Here is a 23157-nt window from a genome sequence, read left to right on the forward strand (position 1 = left end):
GCAAATTAGAAATCACGCTCGTGATTTCAAGTGTAATGCAGTTGTTGAGCACTGCCCTAGCTTGGGAGTTGAGGCGTGACAGTGGGATGCCCTCCAGAAGTGCATGTGTGGCCTTGCTGCCTCATGGTGGCCTTGCGGTATATAGCTAGTTGTAAAAATCTCAGAACACCCCCACCACCTCAGCGTCCGTCCAATTAACATTGCCCTACCCATCAAGAATACAGTCAACCTGGAAAAACCCCTCCTCCACCTGCACCAGTCTCAACAGTGTTTTCCCTGGTCTGTCTTCCTCCCCATATTTCTTGGCCACTACTGGACGGGTGAAGTAATGCACTTCCCTCAACGTGTGTGCCTCAAATCCTTCGAGTTCCAACCGTATTCTCAGTCGTGTTTGGGGGCTTGCGGATTGTGAGTGTTCCCGAGCAGCGTATCACTGGATTTCGTCGCCTTCTCCAAACAGTTGTTTGTGCCATTAAGCAGAGCGCTCAGGCTAAGCAGTCATTCCTCCAAGATGCTCAACAGCGCCCCACAATGCACAGGAACATTAATGCTTTAATAAATGTCATAAAAAATGCCACGCCACAATGAAAACATGTCCAATTGGATGCACAATATAGACCACTCTAGACATGTAATAACATATTACAGTAAAGCATGCCAGGCAACATTTATACATACGTAGACTGGTTCCACGAAAATGCCAGTTGAAGCAAAAACACTTATCGTGGTGTTTTATCACAGATGCCCAGAAAAATATATAATGCCAGTCTAGCCAGGTAATTACATGAAGTAGGACTGCTTTATCAGAGATACCCAGTTAAATAAGAGTCTAGACGCACTAACAAATTACCTCACTGGCTGCACCAAAAGGGCTCTCTAGCCACTAATACCATATATCATTGCTGCTTAGCCTGGGCATGGATGACCATTACGTTTTAATGCACAATCCCACCACACCCATACACATACTCTCTCCCTCCTACTCCCAAACCCTAAAATCAGCTCCTTGGCCCAGAATTACCTACACGTCCCTCTTCCTTGTCCCAATGCTTATGTATGAGGCACCTTGTCTCATAGGTAAATACTGGAATGAGGACGAGTGGGACTAAGAGTAAAGAAGATTACAGGTAACTAAGCCACGCATTACCTCCATGTCCCACTACCTCATCCCAGTACTTGCGTATGAAGCATAGTGCTGGGACGAGGAAGTGTAGTGTTCAGAGTAATGACGATTACCATTAAGTAATCATGGCATTAAACACAAGCAGTGGTGAAACACCATTGATCCAAGTGAGCTTCCGACCCCCTTGCCCCCTGACATTTTGGGCTTTATTGACTCGACCTGGCTGACCTTCAGAGCTGTTGCTGGACAGAACAGGACACAGATGTTAAACAGCACCTGGATTTCACTGTTAACAAAAGCCCGGCAATTACTAACACAAAGCATTTCAGTGTTAGTGCCTGCATTCAAATACCGAATTTTTTGGGCAATTGAAATCTTGATTTGGGTTTAGTACCTGCATGCCAGGTGAGTGATTGGTTGGGTAGAGAGGGACAGGAGACCTCTCATTCTCACAGCAGTCCTTCAGTGGGTACTCTCAGACTTAAAGGAGAGAGATAACTGCTTGTAACATTGAAGCTGCACTAGAATAGTCTCATTAGAATGCATAACGAAGTTAGATGCCCCCACACAAATGCGTTTGATCCTCCCCACCGCCCGTGAAGTTAGAGCCTCTCCCAACATTTGAAGGGTTACCACCCCTGAAATGTAGGTTTCATTGTGCCACTGAACACAAGCACACACACACCATTCACCATACACACACACGCACACCCAGCCACCCATACATTTAAGTGTGTACACTTTCACCATAAAGGCACACAGAAGAAGCCACCCATACATTTGAGTGTCCATCCTTTCTCCATACAGGTACACCCAGGCAGCCACACATACATTAAAGTGTGCATAGTTTCACCATACAGGTACACCCAGGCAGCCACACATACATTTAAGTGTGCACCCTTTCACCATAACTCAGGCACTCACACACTCACACCTACCCACCCATATATTTAAGTGTGCACCCTTTCACCATAACTCACGCACTCACACACTCACACCTACCCACCCATATATTTAAGTGTGCACCCTTTCACCATAGAAGAGTTTTGTCTGGGTTGAATGACCAAAATCTCTTGTAGGACCTGTGTGAAAGGATCACTTAAAGTGTACATATATGCATTCCATATATTTCATTTTTCCATATTTGCAAAAATGAATTCCTTTACACAAAAACATGAACGTAAATAGAAAATTAGAAGCATTTATTTCACAGAGACGTAGGCATTCTTAGAGTGTCCAATGTATTTTGGTTATAATGACCATCTTCAGGGACACATTTCTAGAAAATACTAAATAAGCATAATGTAAGCATTTCGTCTTGGACAATTTTACATATCACATCTATCCATGTAATTATTGACATATTTACCAGCCTATTTTGCGACTTCTGTAGAGAAAGAGGTTATATGTGCCTGTCAATCAATGGAAGATTTCGCTTCATTGTGATCAGGGACCCTATTGTGGCATCTGCAATGTAAGTGGTTTGGACATGATTACTATTCTGTCCCGTCAGTATATTGGTTAAACTTTCTAAAATGTAACATAGTCATACCTTATCTTGATGGGGTATCAGGGGTTCCTATTGGGTTCCTATCCTGGTGGCCTGTTTTTAGAAAATATTTATTGTTAGGCTTGTTTATCTTAATCCTGCTTGATAAAGCTATTTCCAGTGTCTGGGGGCATTTTACCTTGATTTTGCTTGAAAAACTCCAGACATGGGACACCAAAACCTCTGCAAAGTGGCTTCATGTGTGTCCCATTGCGTTTTTTATGTTCGAAAATGGCACCGGCAATTGGTACGTGACAACGTCATCGATGTGATGACATCATTGCGTGCCACGGCTTTTTTGATTTTTTGTAAATAGATGCTGAGAGGTCTTAGCTTTTCCGTGATGCAGCCGTGGTCTATACAGTTTGGCTTCTAGTCTTTCAATCCATGAAACTTATCAAGAATTTATAATGAATACATTGCAAAAATGATATATTGGACATTACTGAAATTACAGGGTTTAACATTGTGCAATAGCGTGGTAGTGGCATATGCTGATATATGCTGTGTACATACTGATAATGTTGATTAATACAGGTTGTCATATGGTCACAGGTGGTTATTTGCCATTTATACATATTTTGTACATTGGTCAGATCAATTACTACATGACTATTTTTTTTTCCTTTTTTATCTATTTTTAGGTTTCTTTTAAATGTATGTGCATATTGATTTTGTTGTAAACATTTTTGAACGGTTGACATTTTCAGCCGACCAAAATAAAAATAAAAATAAAAATGAAAAGCAATATGACATTATTATTCCATAGTATTCAAAGTGCTGCTTTGGATTCTTGATCTAGCCGTATACAGGCTTTTCTTGGGTATTCTACTGTAAGACACGTGGAGAACATACCTTCTTTTCAACATCATTCCCATTTTTCCATTTACATTATAGATGTAACATGCTACTTTTAGCTAACCATTTGGGTACATACATTCCCTGTAAAAAGTGTATTGAAGTTTCCACTAGTGGACCTGTCATTAAAGTAATGCTGTAAGGAGATATGCAATCACTTCTACATGCTCAACATGGTTCAGTTATATTTTTCTTCAGCACCATTTACATGTCCAATCATTTCTTTTTAAGGCAAATATTCACCATGTGACCAAATCATGTTGAAAGTGTAGAGGAGACTACATATCACCAGCATGGCCTTAATAATAGGTCCACTAACTTCTACACAGAGCTATATAGGATAAGACTTATGAGACAGAAGATGGCCAACTAATAATGTATTTGGAGTCAGAGTTGCAATTGAAGCATGTAGAGATAGTTGTGACATGTCTTCTTATTATGACAGTCTTATGTTCTGACCAGAGAGAATCTGACTGGATGAACGTGCAAGGCCACCATGCTGTCTTGGGACGGTCTTATATGCCGACCAGAGAGAATCTGACTGGATGAACGTGCATGGCCACCATGCTGTCTTGGGACGGTCTTATATGCGGACCAGAGAGAATCTGACTGGATGAACGTGCATGGCCACCATGCTGTCTTGGGACGGTCTTATATGCCGACCCGAGAGAATCTGACTGGATCAACGTGCATGGCCACCATGCTGTCTTGGGACGGTCTTATATGCCGACCCGAGAGAATCTGACTGGATAAACGTGTATGGCCACCATGCTTTCTTAGGACGGTTTTATATGCCAACCAGAGAGAATCTGACTGGATGAACGTGCATGGCCACCATCCTGTCTTGGGACGGTCTTATATGCCGACCAGAGAGAATCTGACTGGATGAACGTGCATGGCCACCATGCTGTTTTGGGACGGTCTTATATGCCGACCCGAGAGAATCTCACTGGATGAACGTGCATGGCCACCATGCTGTCTTGGGACGGTCTTATATGCGGACCAGAGAGAATCTGACTGGATGAACGTGCATGGCCACCATGCTGTCTTGGGACGGTCTTATATGCCGACCAGAGAGAATCTGACTGGATGAACGTGCATGGCCACCATGCTGTCTTGGGACGGTCTTATATGCCGACCAGAGAGAATCTGACTGGATGAACGTGTATGGCCACCATGCTTTCTTAGGATGGTTAGCTCACTAACACCTGCAGAGGAATCGATGCTTCAGATTATTACAGACAGCAGGCCAGTTCAGAAACCACACCAAGCTGGCAAAATGCAATGCAGCCCAAGCGCCAGGTAACACACCAACCCTGCAAATGAGATCAAACACTGCACATGTGAAGAGGAATAGCCAGAATTTCTAGCAGAGCATTGGCTCCTGAAGTCCGTCTTCCTCATTTCTAAAGATAATGTTTCCTCTCCCCAAAAAACAGCAACATGGTAACGGGCAATTGTCTTTACATCTGGGGCTGTACTCATACCCAGGCCACGCACACCCTACGAGAAATGTGAATTCCTCGTCTTATATCTGTGAATGAATATATATGTATATTTGAGGCTGTCTGTGGATTAGGGCCTGCACCTGTGGGAGTGCCATATGCATCTACACCCTCACCCTTCTTTTTGGGGAGCGTTCTTCAGCCCTCTGAGATGTATATATTCATAATGATATGGTGTTGATAATGTGCTTTAATCAGTAAATTTAAAGTTCTTATTATAACTAATATATATATATATATATACATATATATATATATATATATATATATATATATATATATATATATATATATATATATATATATATATATATACTGGAAGTGAGCATTACAAATTATCATTGTACGATTATTCTAAAAAGAGTCAGTTTAAAATGCAGGCACAAACAGGAAAACATACAATGCTGTCTTTAAATCCTCCTGTCTTCTTGGAAAGTGCAGTGAGCACCTAGTCAATGTTTAATTCTTACAGAGTCTGCAAGCTGGCAGATCAATTATGAAAAGCAAATGCAAGCATACTGTTTTGCAGAACAATGGATGTGCTTAAATGCTGCCAAGTTGCTGCTTCTCTGGAAAACATGCAGCTGTAGATGGCGGAGAGGGGAACTCGGAAAAGAGTTAAGCATTTTGTAGGGTCAGAGTTCATCGACTGGAATAAAAGAGTTTGTGGGCTTGTGGAGCGGTTGGCAAAATGTAGGTACAGAGGGAACTCCCCAGAAGGCATAAGATGAAACATGGTAACATCTGTAGCAAAGTGGGCTGTCAGCGTGTTGTTGTCTTACAGAGTACTGCAGAATTGAGAATGCGTGTCTGATGGAGTTTGCATCGAGGGATGCCGGTATTGTTCCATCTCGAATTTAAAAATCTTTTTTTTTTTTAAGTCATGCTAGCCACTGATTGATTGGTAGTGATGCTGTAGTAATGCATATGTTATATTATGCAAATAGACTAGCAAACTATAACCCTGCGCCTAGCCTTCTGCTCCCTTACAAATTCACTCATAACGCAGACACATCCTCACCCCCAAACTCAGCTGACATCTTTCGGTCACTTCTATTCTGATTCTATTTTTTAATTTACAGAGAATAAACTTTAATAACATTTATAATTGTTGATATATGTGCATTGTAATGTCATTTGGTCCATCAATGTCACAAATTATTCCCAGTACTGGCCACAGAGTCAGCACTGGGACGCCATGTGCTAGCCATGCTAGGTGGTGTTGGTCTGCTGCTGCTCAAGAGTGCCATGGCCAAGTGAGAACGTGAAGCCAGACCTTCCCGGTTACTAGGACACAACGGTGGTTCACCTCCTCACTCAAAGTGGATTGCAACCAAGCAAACCATATTTCCGTACAAAAAGTCGTTCCACCACTCGAAACATGTGAAACCCAGAGCACCTTAAGAAAACATCATACACTTAAAGGTTCTGAAGCATTTCATCATGGTCTAGAATGTCAGCTGCCATTTTGGTCCGGGAAGTCATGTAGTCAGAGTTATAGGAGCATGCCTCCACTGATACATGGCTGTCAAAGTGCCTTTGACGTAGGAAGTCTGTGCTGTGGGAAGAGGATGCAGCGTGCTCATTATAGTACACTTAGACAGGGTTGAATTCTTGAAAGTACACTGTGAAGAATACCTACCAATTGCTGATAGCATTCATCCGACATCGGTTCAAGAACTTTGTGTTGACCTCTGTCCAGACACTGGTGAAAAAGAAGAGGGTATCCACTGGGTGCTTCTTTAAGACAATATTGACTTGCGCAGTAACCTCGGTTTTGATACTGATTCAGGCAATCTTCACGTCAGCATAACGTTTCTCCTACTCTTCCACCATGGATTTCACTCCAGCAAGACATCCATCTGGTTAACTCGCTGAGCATCATATGGACGATAGATGAAAAGGAACGTTAACAGTGCATTGTCGCGGGTGTCCAATGCATTCATTGCAAACACATAGTCCAAATCATTGACATTGAGTGGCAAGATCACCTGGACACGGGTGGCTTCCGTGACATAAGGCATGGGTATGATCTCCATCTTACTTAGGGGTTGCAGCAAGCTAACACGCTTTGTCATGATCTGCCGATGTCCCTTCTGAGTCACTGCATCCAGGAGTAGGTCCAATGTATACTCCATTCCCCGAGTTGGGTGGAATCGGCGATAGCCATTCAGCAACTGTTTCTTATAGAAACGAAGCAGTGGTTGGTAGTGGCGGTTCAGGCACTCTAGCGCTGTTTCCAGAGCATCGCTCACATCTGCCTTGTTGACGCCGGTGAGCTCACAGTTGGGTGATCCATCAATACACGAGTAAGGGTGCTCCTCTGTGAAATACTACCAGTTGATCACGTCAAACCGTGTTTTTGGGGTAAAGGGTGAATTTATATCAATGGGTCAAGGAACTCCAGCATCACCTTCATGTGTCAAAAAAGACAAGTATCTGATTTTTCCCTCCAGCTGCTGGATCTCCTGGTAAGTGCTCTCCAGGTCAATCTCGCTGAAACGCTTGTGCAGCTGGTACACAAGAGTGAATCCGGTCACAGGATGCATAGTGAAGGCCTTGTGGAACTCCACGCTCTCCTCTTTGTCTGGATCAGCATTCTTGCCCAGCTCAAAGAAATGGTACTGCAGGCCCCGGTGATTGCTGCTGCAACTGATCCCGAGAAAGTCTATGAGGCAGCGACCCAACCACTCGTCCGGCCGTACACTCAGGATCTCGTTCTGACAGCTGTGCAGGTGCTGCTGCAGCTTAAGCAGGAGACTCTGCGAGATCAGATATCCTAGCCTCCATGGCAGTAGTTGGCATGTTCATCTCCACCGATGAACTCTTCTGCACGGCTATGGTATAGGTCCTGGTTGATGCCAAGGTGATTCGCCAGAGTTTTGATGTGTTCAGCATGGGCATAGGTGTCATCCTGCATGCAATAGAACCAGTCATAGTCGGCTTCAAAGTAGTTGTGGATGTAGCGGACAGTCTAGTACATGAGCCACACTTGCCAATCATTGCTGTGGGCCACCACCTGCATGACATGGGATACCTTGGCACTTCGGATCCCTGTGAAGTAAAGTAGATGGTTGAAGTGGTGTGCCAATGTACGGTTCAATGCCACTACCAGCGTGTTTAGAGGGTTCTTCAAAGTCAGACTGCAATGAAGAGACACTCGTGGAATTCAAGCTCAGTTTCGATATACAGTGTCCTTAGTAATTTCTTGTAGGGTTTGCTTGGGTCCCTCTATTAAGGCACAATTTGTGGCCTAAAGTCCTGAAGTTTTAATCCTGGCCTTGCTGCTTCTGCGCCCTGAAGGTGTTTTCCTCTAAAAAGTTGGCCACTTCGCCCAGAGGCGTCCAGGCAGGTGTCCTCACCATTGCCCTGTACCCAAGACACTCTAGCAGGTTCAGGCTGCAACTGAAAGTCCCAACAACAGGGGCAGTAGGGGCTGCAGAAGGGCAAGCACAGCAGAGAGGCGCAGGGCAAGGCAACAATGAGACTTGTTGAGGCCTCATAAAGAAACTATGAGATGATAGCCACCAAATCACAAATTCCACAACTGAAGGGACTCGAGCATTGTTGGGCTTGAATTTAAAGGATTGACGGTGTATCCGTAGACATTATGCATCAACCCTAGGAGTAGATTTGGCAGATGCAGCGATGAACAAATGCTAATATCCTAAGGGTACAAGGGAGGAGGACTGGTGTATGGCAAGATACCAGTATCACACTACCTGCCAGAAGAGAAGGTCTGCTGCCTGGAGGAAAAGACTTCAAAAACACAGGCAACAGGAGGGGACCAGTGGCTCCACTTCTAGTTAATAAGAGGGTCCAGAAGAAGAGTTGACGAAAAGTCGCATAAGTTCAGCACTCGAGGGGCAGACTTCCTCTTTCAGTTGAGAAAAAGGTCCAGAAGCTCAACACTTATAGAAGGAGATGGCAAAGCTAAGCTCTGAATACATGGTCTCGGGAGTTCGGCTCTCAGTCCACTGAAAGATTACCAATGAGCTCATTCGGCTCCAGTCAAGAGAAAGAGAACGCCCTAGAGCTCAGCACTGGCGATTTTGGGCAACGCTGCCCGGTACCAAGCGGGGCCAGGTAACTTGTGCCCCATGGCAGCCAGGCTGGGGAGAGGGGCGAGCAGCAGCCCTACAAACAGGGCTGGGCTCCCCCTCTCCCCCACCACGTCCACAAGGCGACACGCAGTCGCCGACCGGGATGATAGAAGGGAAGGGCAAGGTGTTAAAGCAACACTTTGTCCTTCCCCCCAAAGGGAGAAGAAACACCAGTGCTCTGAGAAGCAGGGGAACATTCTTGTCAGGCACCATAAGGTGCAGATTGCCATCAGTATCTGCCGGCCAGGGGGCTGGCACCACTGCCCCCACACAGACACAACAACGACCCAGAAGACAGCCCCTGGGTCCTATATAAGGAGCTGCTTTTGGCAGCAGAAAACAGAATCAGTTTGGGTCACTACATGGGGACCCAAGCAAACCAGTTTGTGGTCCCTGCACGGGGACCCAAACAAAACAGTACTTTGTGTCACAGATTCTCTTCTTTTTCCAAGAACCCTCCCACCCTGGCAAAAGGGTGAGAAGAAAGAGAAAGAAGACAGGTCACTGTACGGTGACCACACTGTCGTGGGACAAGAATGGCAGTACGGGCCAGTGGGAGTAACCTCAGGACCTGATGCCCAAAAGTACAGCATATTATGGTTACTGTAATTATGATTATGTTTTGTTATGACCATAATTGTGCAATAAAATCCCACAGCCCTTTATTGCCAACACTAACCCAATGTCTCTCGTGTACTACCTAGGGGGAAAGGGTTTTGGTCACCACCCTAGGACGTGTTATCAGTCTGCCTGCACATGAGTCCACTGGTTAACATTGCAAGCATTGAATCACGAGCAGTGTCTGCTCCGTCAGGGTAAATACAGCCAGAAGAGGATTTGGCAGGAACATGCTAGAGGCCGGTTGCTCACTCCTTACTAGATGTGGGGCCCCCAGGAATAGGACATCGTAGGATGAGAGCTCTACCTTCGGTAGGGAGTTTAACAAGAATTATGAGAAAGAAACACAGCCTCTGGCGTTCAAGCAGAGAAACAATCTGCTGGACCGCTGTGGGGAACAAACAGAACGGAACAAAAGAAGGGAGAATTGGGACGGAAAACGAGAAGGTAAAATAGAGATAAGGCATACGGCAGGCAAGAGATGAGAGGGTTGGGACGAAAAAGGGGTGAGAGAGAACACAGGGCTACAAAGGGAGACCGGAAGAGACGAGGGCTAGGGAAGAAAAGGGGTACTAGGCAACAGATAGGAGAAAAGATAGGAGAAAAGGGATACACAGAGTAAAAAGAGTTGATAATGTAAAATACTAGAGGGAAGGGAGTATCGTACAGAAACATGGGATAGGAAAGAGAAGATATTATCAATGGGGGTGTGCCAGGGGCTATAAGGACACAATTGTTTTATTGAACAGTTGTCTAATCCTGCGTAACAGCAGATAACTATGCAGGCACACCTCGTGGCGATTGCCAATACACTCTGTATGTGTTCTGTCCTTAGTAAATGGCCGACTGTCCCTCTCATGTCAGTGGCCTGCGGTGGATGATATGCCTAGATGTCCTTGGAGATTCTGAGATTATGCAGGTTCTGTGGTACACATCACATTACACGCTTCCGTCGGTGGGTGTCTGCGTTTGACCTGCAATTGCCGGTGATGCCGCCGCACAACCACAATTTAAATAGAACCCCCCATGCAACCAGCTGGCTATCTGCACTACCTTCCACGCACCTTAGAAACGCTTCTGGTTCCATTTTAAGCATAAAAAACACAGCTCTCCATCTCTCTTTCAAGATATCAGTTCTTTTTTCTCTCGCCATGCTGCTGTAAGCAACAGCTGGAGTGGCTCCAGCAAAAAAGGCAGGGTACAGGGACCTGCAAAACCCCCCACCCCCATATTGCCTTGATAAGAACGCCCACTCTGTTATGTGTTTCTCTTTGTCTGCACATCTCCGCAAAGTACAGGGCACAAGAATCATGCACTGCACATTTTAAATTCAATGCAATGAAATAACACTTTAATGTCAGGACTTGCAGTTGGGCAAATAGATGTTCAAGTTAATATGACCTCGTTTAGCATTCCAAGCCATGCGATCACTGCCAAAGTTATCATACTTCAAACTGGAGAATATTTTATGACTGTCCCTGACCTCTCACACTAATGAACTGCTGTCCTACTTTTTGGTTGGCAACCACTCTCACACTGTAGTCATACCTTTATGCGGGAGGCCCGCCTCAAATTTTTATTTGGAAAATCTGGTCACCTTACATATAGAGCACCGGCTCAGTCAGGCCATTCGAAAAGTCAGCAAAGCTACTTACCCCGCAACCCACACATCAAATTATTTATAAAACACAATTTTGGGTGGGAGTACAGGTATAACGCTTCTTCCTGGCACGTCCACTCCATTCCTTGCTTCCCAGTACGCCTTGAGGCAGGGTAGGGATAGGGGGTTGCAGCTAGGCTCTTGCACAAAAGCACTCAGAAGAGTGTGTGAGACAGAGAGGAGCAGAGCAAGAGAAGGGTTTAGTGAATCGGCCTTTGGTACACCGGGTACATGTATCTTAAGATAAAACAAACATATATGAAACCGGGGATGTATTTACAAACACATGTATTCTGACGCTTCTATGGCCATGACTAGTGGTCTGGTAGTGTTTTAAAATGGTCAGTTCTCATAGCCTGCCATGTTTTATACCTAACAATATCAGTGTGTGAATGATGAACATCTTTGAGCGATAGGTTGCAAGTGTTTTAAAATGTCTCGCATTGAAAGTCAAAAACAAAGTAGAGAGACGCTAACAATGTTTCAAGGACAAGCCACATTCTGGCACTGTTCAAAGGTCAAATCAACAAACCTGGTCTTTACCTTCAAGTTGCATGGTTTGCTGGGTTTGCAAACCATCTTTACTTTAATACAATGGTCAGATCCTCCATGGCCAGAATGTCCCAGGTCTTGAAAACCACAGAATAACTCTTCCAGGAGGCTGAGCTGGTGGTTGTAACCCTTTGGCTTGGGACAGTGTTCCTGTGTTTCAAAGTTGGGCTCCTTGTCCTCTGGTCAGCTCCATGCTCCAGGGCTCTGGTCCGAGGCCCAACCCCCTCATACCCTAATCCCCAGTGAGATCTCACAAATCCTCCCATAGCTTTAGATTCATCATTGGACTGGCCTAGCCTGCCTGAACCTTATTGATCTTTCTCTCTAAGTGTGCTTGCTCTCTTCGCACCTCCTCATGTACAGTAGTTGTACGTCCCCTTTTAACTAGTCTCTCTCTGCCACTGATGCTAATGTATCACAACTCCTCCCTCTCCCTCATCTGTTAGTGTGTTTATGGTTCTTCTAGTTCAACCTCCCCACACTCTTTCTAAATTGTATCAATGTTCCTCCTGCTTCTACAAGTCCCTTATACGCCTGATGACAACTCTTCTTTGTCTTGATGCAAGCTTCTCTAGCCAACCTTCTTGATTTATCTCCTGCAATGCCTCACAACTCTCTCTGCTTGATTGATCCGCCATTTCCACTCCCAAACTGCACTACTCCATCAATCCGTAACAAAGTTCTCTTTCTACAACCCTCTTACAACGCCCTCACCCTCTTTGATAGTCTGCCTCCACCAAAGCTCCATCCCTCTCCTCCTGCTATTCTTTCCTTCACCACTCTCTGTCAAACTCCTTCCTTCCACTACTAGGCACATTCTAGGCTCTTTTCAGACAGATCTCTATAGAGCCAAAGATTCATTCACCAACCTCTGCTAGGCTGTGTTATTATGGACAGAGCCAAGTGTACAGAGATGCGTGCATGAATGCCGAGCCCAGAAAGGTTAATCTCGCAATCAAACATCAATAACTAAGAACAAGATGAAGAGAGAACGTAATCTAGAACATGCGATGTGCATGCAGCTGATATGAGTATACAGCCTCTCCATAAGGTGTTGAAATCAACAAGGTTTGCACAGTACATGGTGTTGGAGCAAATCTGCTAATATCCCCTATGCCTTTGGCTGCATGTCTGGATTTCCAGAGCTGTTAATCACTTGCTCACATGCCAGGCTCAATTTGATCCTGACTCCTTTACAAGTGAATGCCGAGAGGAGAAAAGCCTGCCCCAGGATCCTTTATGAGAAGGGAAAGAAACCAATAAAATTGCATTAGCTCTATTATACATTTTGGCTAGTATGGTTCTGTCCTCCCTATCTTGAAATATTTTATTATTATTATTTTTAACATATTCTACAGTAAGGATATATGGAATAGAATAGCTACACCACATTTCTTCAACCAGAGCCCCTTTGAAGTTTCACAGTCTTCTACCTACCCCGAAAATGGTGTTTCTTGTTTGAATTCCATATCTGTACTCTTGTAGTGAATATTAATAAATTCGTTATTTGCATACAAAGGCATGATTGCTTTTGGTGTAACCATGCAGAGTACTCCACTACATAAGTGAAACACTAAACTCCTCATCATCGTAATTTTGATTTGCCAGCAACAATTATTTCATTGAGAGTAGCCGACTCTATGTGCTAGCATAGTGTACCCTCAGGCATCCAGAACAAATCTATCCATGGGGAAAAAGAGTAACAATCACCAGCAAGCATTGGGTTATGCAGCCAACAATCTCTTCAGTACTTGTCAGACTTGCTGTTTTCAAAGGGAGGGGGATTTGCCTCAAACATGTTACTCTTTGTCGTGGATGAGATGGTGGTGCCTGTCTGCCTCACTGCTGCTTGGAGTGCTTTAGACTATTTCAGCGTTGCATATTTCTCTGCAGGACCAGATTACCCTATGCCTATTTGATCCAGTGAGTGCGCGAGAATGCAGATCTTTGAGCTTCCGGAGCTCTGTGGTTTAACCATGATATGATATGATATGATAATTTATTTATATAGTTCCTATACACACTGGGCCTCATTACGAGAATGGAGGTAGCCATAGAGCTATTAGCTCCATGGCTGTCTCCGTTCCGGGCTCCATTACCGGGTTCCTGCAATGTGGACTTACCGGGTTACTCCGACATAGGAGGACCCGGTAATTCCTCCTTGCAGGAACCCATCCCCATTCCCATTTGCGCCTCCGTTCCGGGCTCCATTACCGGGTTCCTGCAATGGGGACTTACCGGGTTACTCTGACATAGGAGGACCCGGTAATTCCTCCTTGCAGGAACCCATTCCCATTTGAGCCCCCATAGGGCTCAATGGGAATGGGGAGGGAGGTAATAACGGGCAGATTACAACTGGCCCATTATTGCCTCTCTCTTCCCCTCGCGAGACCCGTAAAGCACTCCTGGTTTCACCAGGCGTGCGATCCGGGTCCCGCGATAGTAAGCTTGTAATCGGCACTGCCGGAATGAAGGGGGCCTGTGCTGTACCAGCCCCCTTCATTCCGGGAGCGCCAGCCTTATAATGAGGCCCAATGTGTTTAAAAGCACTTCAAGGCAAGGGAGGGAACAAGGGAAAATACAATTACATTCTTACAGGCCATTAACAGTAAGGATGTGAAATTATCTATTGTACTCGGCCTGACGCCATTTCAGATAGATGAGGAAGGGAGGTGGAGAGTTGGAAGGAAATGGAAACAGGCGACCACCGTACTAGGACTGACAACATTTCTGGTAGAGCAGAGAAAAACAAAAGGTGAGGGAGAGAGGTGCAGAAAGGGAGGGGAGGAACAAATGAAGCGACTATCGTACTAGGACTGACGACAGTTCAGATAGCGCTGAAGGGGTAAGGTGGGGGGGCACATGTAAGGGGAGGGGGAAGGGGAGGGGTGAGGAGATAGGCGAGGTTGCTATCATACTAGGTCAGGGACAATTTTGATGGAGTAAGTTCATAGAAGAAAGTAAGGGGAGGAGGGCAGGAGATAGGAAAAGGGAGAAAAGGAGAGGAGGAGAGAACAAAGAGTAAGCTGCCAAAAAGAGTGGAGAAGCAAGAGGGGAGAGCAAATACAATTGAAGAAGTCGGTAGTAACACATAATGTTGCAATCCAGGATACAAGATGAAGATGGGAACAGCATGATTCAGGGCCACAATAAGTACAAGATGCAAAGGAAGTCCAGCATGAGAGTTGAGAAAGGGTGACACACCGTGAATCAATGAAGTCCATACAAGTCAAATCCAGCATTGGCCACTAGACGGTGATGGTGAAACCAGAATGTATCAGGACAGACTCCTGCAAAAGTCGGCTGGAGGGTGGGGTGGGGAGCAGGGTAGAAGAATCAAGCAAAACAGGCAACACCTGTGTGCGATAAGGTGGAGGAAGCACAAGGGAACATCACAGGGGAACCAGATGGGTGAGGATGGCCTGTGGGGAGAGAGGGAGTAACACATGTTGGTGCATGCTTACCTGCTGTCTGAGTAGGGGTTTGGGCCCTGGATCCTCCCGGTCTGAACAATTCCAAACAGGAATTGCCCTTTTCTTTGTCTGCCCTTCGTTTTGGACACCCGGGCGAGAGACGCCCTTGATCTAAGTGTTAAGAGCAGGAAGGAAGAGGCATGGTTAAGAAGGTGGGCTTGGGCCAGGAGACCTAGATCCACCTGCACCTGCTCCCCATCTGCAAAGGAAAAGAGGCTGGAGGGCTCCTTAAGTAGGGAAAAAGAGCGGCAACCAGGAAGGCACCAGTTGGGTGGGGCTTGCTAAGGGGGGAAAAAAAGCGACAACCTGGAAGGCACCAGGTGGGTGAGGCTTAGGCCAGGTGACCTAGATCCACCTGCACCTGCTCCCCATCCGCAAAGGTAAAGAGGCTGGAGGGCGCCTTAAATAGGGAAAAAGAGCAGCAACCAGGAATGCATCAGGTGAGTTGGGCTTGCTAAGTGTGGAAAAAGAGCGGCAACCAGGAAGGCACCAGGTGGGTGGGGCTTGCTAAGTGGGGAAAAAGAGCAGAAACCTGAAAGGCACCTGGTGGGTGGGGTTTAGGCCAGGTGACCTATATCCACCAGCACCTGCTCCCCATGAGCATCCTTTGTCACAATGTTGTTTGAATACTCTGATGGGCTTTACATGATTTCCCCTAGTTTATGTATAGATATAGAGTGAAGGTACAAAACCACTTCCTTTTCTCCATAGTGGGCTTGGAGTGGCGTTCGAAAAAAGTAGATTGTTCAATTCTTGTATCGAAAGGATGTGTTCTTGACAAAAACTAATATCTATTGAGCATGTTTCTGCCTCAAGAGGCAAAAGATGAATGAAGCATGCCTGGTATCCAAAACGGGGCTATGGAACGATATTGCGCAAGCTCGCTGAATCTCCAGTGGCAGATCAAAAGTAATATTGAGAAGTGTTGCTAGTCATTTCTCCATAAAGGCCACTGCGTCTATCCCTTCAAGGCCAAGAGACATTCCAATAAGATGAATGCCAACACGCCTGTGTGTGGTCCTCTATGTCGATGTTAGCCAGTTGCAGTTCAAGCTTGTTCCAGATCCTGCACCCTGTTTTCCACTGTGGTAATTTGCTCTTCAACCTCAGTCAACAGTCCCGTGTATAGCATGAATTCTTCAGTCAAAACCTTAGGTTCTGTGTGCCTCTCCGTGGCTCAGTTATCTATAGTACACATAATGGAGAAATGCTGACTTCTGCTGGAGAAATAATGGCTGTGTAGATTGGCCATCTGTTGCAAGAGCCTTAGTGCATTCTCCCCCACCATCAGTGGAGAAGCTTTTGCGAGTAGGGATTTTGAACTTGCTCCAGAATTGAGGTTTGACATGGTGGTTTTACATGACCACAGGACTTTCATATAAGAACCAATGGGGAGGGGGCTGTTCTCCTTACACATTATAAATGACTAGCATTAGCCAGCATGTATGAAGTCTCCATCTGAGGCACACTATCCTTACAGGTTTCCGGGTGACATAATATGCAAGTTATGATGTGGAAAAAGGAACACGCCGTAAATTTGACAATGACAGAAAGTACAGTGAGAAATTCCTGTCTGTGATGACAATTATCGTTTGCAGCTGAGCATCAGGTGAGGGTTCTCCAAGGGGTAGGGGGTAACATTGCATTAGTGATGTCCTGCTAAACCAGAACAGGGCTATCTATACTATACTATCATACTAGGCAATAAAAGGCTAGATGTATGTTTGTCTGAAGCCCTCCTGCCCACTTCACCTGTTATCACCAATATAGGAGAGCCGTTGCCTTACAAGTACAACAAAAAGACTTCAAGTTCATCTTCCAGGCAAACAAAATGTGTATTTCAACAATGATGATATACAATTAGCTGCAGAAAAGGCCCAAGACAGTGATGCCGCTTAAACAGCATACAACAACTGGCCGATTGTACTATGCTGAACTTGCAATGGATTTTGTGAGATTTTGTTTGAGGTTACAACTTCTCTTCATAAAAGGAGCAAGATCCTTCACAATTATTTTTTCTGTTAATATAAATTACTTTACAATACACCACATAGTATATTGAAACCCTTCCTTTACACACATTAGTCCGTGCACACACACTTTTCTACTAGTAATACCTATTTGAATGATTTGGAAAGGACTGTGAGGCCAGTGCAGAGGCCACATAATAATAGTTTAAAAAGTGTCAGCCACATTGAATGATTTAGAAAAAAGGCATCGTTCAAATATGGCCCATGTGGCTTGATTTGTGAGAATGCAGAATTTTCTTTATTGGTTCATAATTAACAGTCAGTAATTATTACAAAGATACAGAAGAGCATGTCCCCAGTGGATAACAATGGTGCTCCCTCTGGTCTTAACATGAGTGTAATCCCTTGCACCACCATCAGCAAGTGCTCATTTACCTTTGCTTTGGCACCTCACTGGAGTCCACTAGCATGCTATTGCTGCTCCTCGTGCTTACCAATAATCAGGGACTGATTACTAATCAGGGGTCATTTAGCAGCTAAGATGCTGTATCATTATGTTTGATATACATTGTTCGGGTCTCCCTTCACACTGGCCAGCACTGTTGAGTCACTAGAGTCCAACGTCTCTTGTAGCAGTCTCATGTCTGAACACATATATCCATGCACCGCTCTGCCTGGTGGGGAACCTTTCCCCAATGACATTAGAGTGAAAGCCTACTAATAAGGTTTGTTAAGCACCCCTGATTGGAGTTCTGCTAGAGAGCTTCAGTGAACTTCATATCATGCCCCACACCCCATACAATTCTATTAAAAAGAAGAGTAAGTGTGACAACGAGGCAATGCTGATCTTAGCTATACTGGGATATTAATGAACAGGACTCCAACTATTTTTGAGAATGTGTGTCTAGGGAAATGGTGTTAATATAGAGATTATAAGCCATTGTAGTGTTTAGAAACGCATGAGCCAAGCATGATGAGGGGCTGTTTAATAGGACATCCCTGTGTGCTGGGAGAAAGAACGATACACAGGACCCCTTATAGAATCTTCTATTGATTTTCAGGACCATGTCACGGAGAAATATTAGCACACACATTCAAGCAGAATACAACTAAATGTGCATCTTTGCTATAACCATTATTAACAGTGTATTGTTTGAGTTGTTCCATTCCCTGCTCATGGAAGGGAAGTATTATATTTCTGATACACAAGCAGAATGCTCCATTCAAATTCTAGGATAATTGCTCTAATAGCATGAAGGAAATTGTTCACCCATCATATGCCTATTATCTGACAGTATTTGTCATTGATATTTGTAATATCGTCCGACATGCAATTTGCCCTTTTCAGTGATACAATACTGTGTGCCTCAGCAAACTACCTCCCACAAATGTATTTCCTCTATCCCTCATCATTATCTCTTGCTGGGTTTGCACTTAATGCCTTCTCCGAGATGGTGTGGATCACATAGTGACTTACAATGTTGGACTTCAGATTATATACATCCTTCAAAACTGCAGCATTGACAGTGTAGAGAATCAGATAATCAACTTTGAACAAATGCAGCATCCCTGTGAACTGACTTTGAGCCTCTCTGTCAATACTTTTTTCTAGGTGGACTTTTAGGATTTCAAATGGCTATCAATGGCCTGAAATCAACATATAGTAATGTTAATATGAACAGTTGGACAAAATATCACTTTGAAGTCAAATGATGTTTGGTTATTTGGAGGTCAATATGGATCTATGTAGAGAGTTAAAGGCAAATAACAGAAAAGATTGAGTTTGAGCATGAGGAAGGGGGGTGGAAAGACTTAGTCAGAGGGAAGCATAGAATGGCTGATGGGTGGAGAGTGAGGAGGTTGTGAGGAGCGACATTAGAAGACTGTTACTGGAGGGAGAGAATAATTAGGAGAGGTAGTGGGGAAGGTGTATATCGGAGGTTGGAGGTGACATCAAGAGAGAAGAGGAGGAGCCATGTATTTAGAAGGCTTTTGGAGGTGACAAAGAGAGAGGTGAGATGGCTCTCCAGAGGAGGTAGCAGGAGACATCATAAGAGAAACAGAGTGTGTATTCAGAGGGAGATCATCGGTAACATTAGGACATGTGAGGCAGAAAGCAATAAGGAATAGATTGGAAGAAACATCTGATGGAAGGATTTAGGAAGAACAGAAGAGGCAGTAGGGGGGAACACTGGGTGGAAGGAGGAGAGGAGTATTAAGGAGGAGGTTGGAGTAGAGGAAAGGAGAGAAAAGAAGTGTTGTGAGCAGAGAAGGTTAAAGTAAAGGAGACAAAGGAAGAGAGAAGGACACGCAGACAAGATTCTGAAGGAGTAGAGGAAAAGGAACAAGAATGCTGCATATTTGTTAGGGTTGATTTGAGAATGGTTGGAGTCAAGGGCATGTAGCAGACCATCAAAGAAGTAATGCAAAGAAGTAAAGTGGAGGTAAAAAGGGATGGAAGGAGCAGAAAAAAGATTACTTAGGTAGTAGACCATTGTGACTCATCAAGGAGGTAAACGGGAACAGTGTGTGGCAAAATAGAGCAATGTCTGTTCGATAGTGTGGTGGCAAAAATCGGCCAATCAAGACTTTGAATAAACTACAGTTACCTGCTTCTTGGCAGCCACTATGGGGTTTCTTCAATCTCTGCCTGAACCTGGGGCTGCTTTATCTGTCTGTGTTTTATGTGCATAAAGAACCCAATACCGTGCAAGGTGTCTCCCCAGAAATCGTGGTTGAGAAGAAGATGGGCCTGAATCTACAGAACAAATAACCAAGAATGAAGTGAAAGGAAACGCAAACCCCCAACACTGTGAGTGACTGAGTAGTGTTGATTTATCTTGGGAATGGACCACTGGTTTGAGGCTAATTAGAGCCAGACACATGCTAGGTAAACCTAAGGAAAGTTCCTCCCGATTTCCGGTTCACCAATGTTAGCTACTTAGGTAAACCTGTTAGGGATGTGAACACGAATTGTGTGGCAATATATATGTTTTGGCCTATTGTTCAACTTCCCTTTATAAACCTTTATATAATCTATCTCCATGTCCTGGTGATTATCCCACTCTGCTGCATGGCAATTGGTGCCAGCGGTGGTATCAACTGACAACAAACTCGTAGACCTGTGCAGAATGGCCCATTAGCTCAGTCGTCCTAAGTTTCAGTTCGGGTAACATATATCTAACCTAAAGGACATCTTACCCTGGTAGATGTTGATCTCTACCCTTGCTTCCTGTTCTATTAGGTTACTTATGTTCGTTAGTCAAATGTGGCTTCATATCTAGTAATATGACTAGAGTTCCACAGCAATCAGCACCAGTTAAGAAAGTGATAACACCCAGCCATTGGACATTCTGTTGCCACAAAAGTGGAACTATCTACTTTCCCCCACTACATCCGTGAACAGGAGACCAGCCAGTCAACAACTGAGCCTTTGACATACAGGTAAGGAAGACCAAACCTAAAGGGTTCTCCAAATGTCTGCCCTGGTAGGTTAAGCCCCCACTACCATAAACATTCTTGGTATTGCATCCCCAGAAGACCCAGCGGACAACCAATCAAAATTGAGGTGGTTGAAGCAGTCCTGTATTGATGTCGCAGTTCCCAAAAAAATCTTTCTTCTGGCTGAGGAACCAGGTCTCACTGTTTGATGGAACCAACTGAGTGCAGAATGGAGACTAGACAACCTCAAAGGGACACTTTATGGAAGACCTGGACAGATTTGTGACTGAGAGCTGGTGTTACTGGGACATGTGAAGGATATCACAAACCAAACTGCCTGAGCCCCAGTTCCCCCAGAGTCCAGCTGCAGAGGTGTGTGCCCAGAGATGATCATGCAAAACATAAAGGTTATCGCTAGAACGTTTTCAATTAATCTTAACCTCTGGCATTGCACTGAGTAACCCTTATGGTCCCTGTTTTCTTTTTTTTTACAGCCTCCCACGCCACTGGAGAAGAGGAACGACAATATGCAAATCAGACTGGGCCAGGATGTCACAGCCGCTGGCGACTGGCGTTTGTGGCGAAGGTGGAAACAGGGACAACATTAAAGTGTTCCATTACGTTTTTCTCCTTCTACTAGCCACGGTCTAGTTGTTTCCAAGATGGCCGCCGCCGTTTGTATATCTCACTCGGCTGCCGGCGGCTCTGCGCGTTGCAACTGAGTTCATTCTCGCCCCCGTTGCTTGCGCTAGTGCCCTTTGACATTGTGTCCTATGTTTTTGCGCCATTTTGGCATCTGTTATTCCTTCTCCTCCCGTTCCCGCTGCTCTCCCTCTCACTTTGTTCCTCTTCCTTCCCTCCATTGCTTCCCGTGCTGCTCCCCCCGCTGCTCTTTCTCGCTCCCTTGGGTTCCCTTGGACATCTCTGTTTTCTCCCGTTCTCGCTTGTCCTCCACGCTGTGGGGTACTCTCCTGTATCCAGCAACCTTCTACAGTCGCTCAGCACTGTCACGCTGGCCTCACGGTCCCTGGGTTATCGGCGGAGGACCAAACCAACTTGCTACGGATCTGGCGACTTCCATTGCCCTTACGACCACTCCGGATCCAGGGGTTTTTTGCCATTCAACGGCTTTTTCCCCTCTGGCTGTCGCGAAGGGGAGTCACCGAGGGTTTTCTCTGTCTTGGAGTCACGGTGGCTTCCTTCCGAGGTAGACCCTATCTTCAAAAAAAGAAGAAACCATACATTGGACTTACCCGCAGAAAGAAACTGGACTATTCAGGTGAGGAGGAGGTGATCGGGGAACGTAGTAATTCTAGTGAAGACGAAGACATTGCTGACCTCCTAGCTGATCCTGTAGCCCATAGTGCCAGTTTTGATAGCTTTCAACTCCAGGAAGAAGTTATGGCTACGCCACAACAACTGCAAGAGCTAGTGACAGCTATCCAAACCCTCAACGCAGAAGTCCAAACACTCAAGGCTGACAACGCGGAGCTCCAGCAGAGAGTGGCTGCTAGAGAACAACAGACATCTGATTTGCCCCCACTACCCCTGGTGTCGGGTAAATTGGACAGCTCGGAAAGAAAGGTAAAGGAATTTTTGGAAGCCTGTAATATCCACTTCACCTTACGCAGGAATGCATTTTCCACCGTTCATTCCAAGGTAGGATTCATGATCACACATATGACGGGAAACGCCTTGGCATGGGCTACTCCATTGGTATCCCTATCTGACCCGGTTCTGCAGGACTATGCTGCCTTTAAGGAACTACTGATACACACTTTTTTGCGAACCGAATGCTCGCACGTGGCTAGCGAAGACCTGCTGGATGTGCGTCAAGGGAGTACCGACTTACTGTCCTATATTTCCACCTTCAAGAAGCTCACTGCAGAGGCCGGTTGGCAAGAGCAGGCCCAGTACGCCATATTCCGCAGAGGCTTGCGAGAAGAGCTTAAAGATGAACTTGCCCGGATCCCTTGACCAGAAACCTTTTCGGATCTTCAGACTGCTTTTCTAAGAATCGATTTTCGCCTGACGGAACGAAAGAACGAAAAGAAGAAGGCTCGAGGCCCGTATCCTTTCTTGGATACGCTCCCGTCAGCCTCCTCACCTGCATCGTGTCCTGTCAGAGATGAACCCATGCAGGTCGGAACCACCAGATCTCCGTTGACTGCCGAAGAAAAGAAGAGGAGGCGCGAAGAGAATCTTTGTTTGTATTGTGGCGCTGCCAACCATCTGTTGAGAGATTGCCCTGATGTGCCCCCAAGGAAATTTGGAAACGACCGCCCTCCATAGTCAGTGGAACAGA

At 45.2% G+C, this 23157-nt stretch overlaps 1 pseudogene; it reads right to left on the bottom strand.

The window, feature by feature from the left end:
* Positions 1-6247: 6247 nt before the first annotated feature.
* LOC138580029 (chondroitin sulfate glucuronyltransferase pseudogene) lies at positions 6248-21617 on the bottom strand (annotated as a pseudogene).
* Between the last annotated feature and the right edge of the window lie 1540 nt (positions 21618-23157).

Source organism: Ambystoma mexicanum, chromosome 3p (genome assembly GCF_040938575.1).
Source record: "Ambystoma mexicanum isolate Mex_15411 chromosome 3p, UKY_AmexF1_1, whole genome shotgun sequence".
Classification (NCBI taxonomy): domain Eukaryota; kingdom Metazoa; phylum Chordata; class Amphibia; order Caudata; family Ambystomatidae; genus Ambystoma; species Ambystoma mexicanum.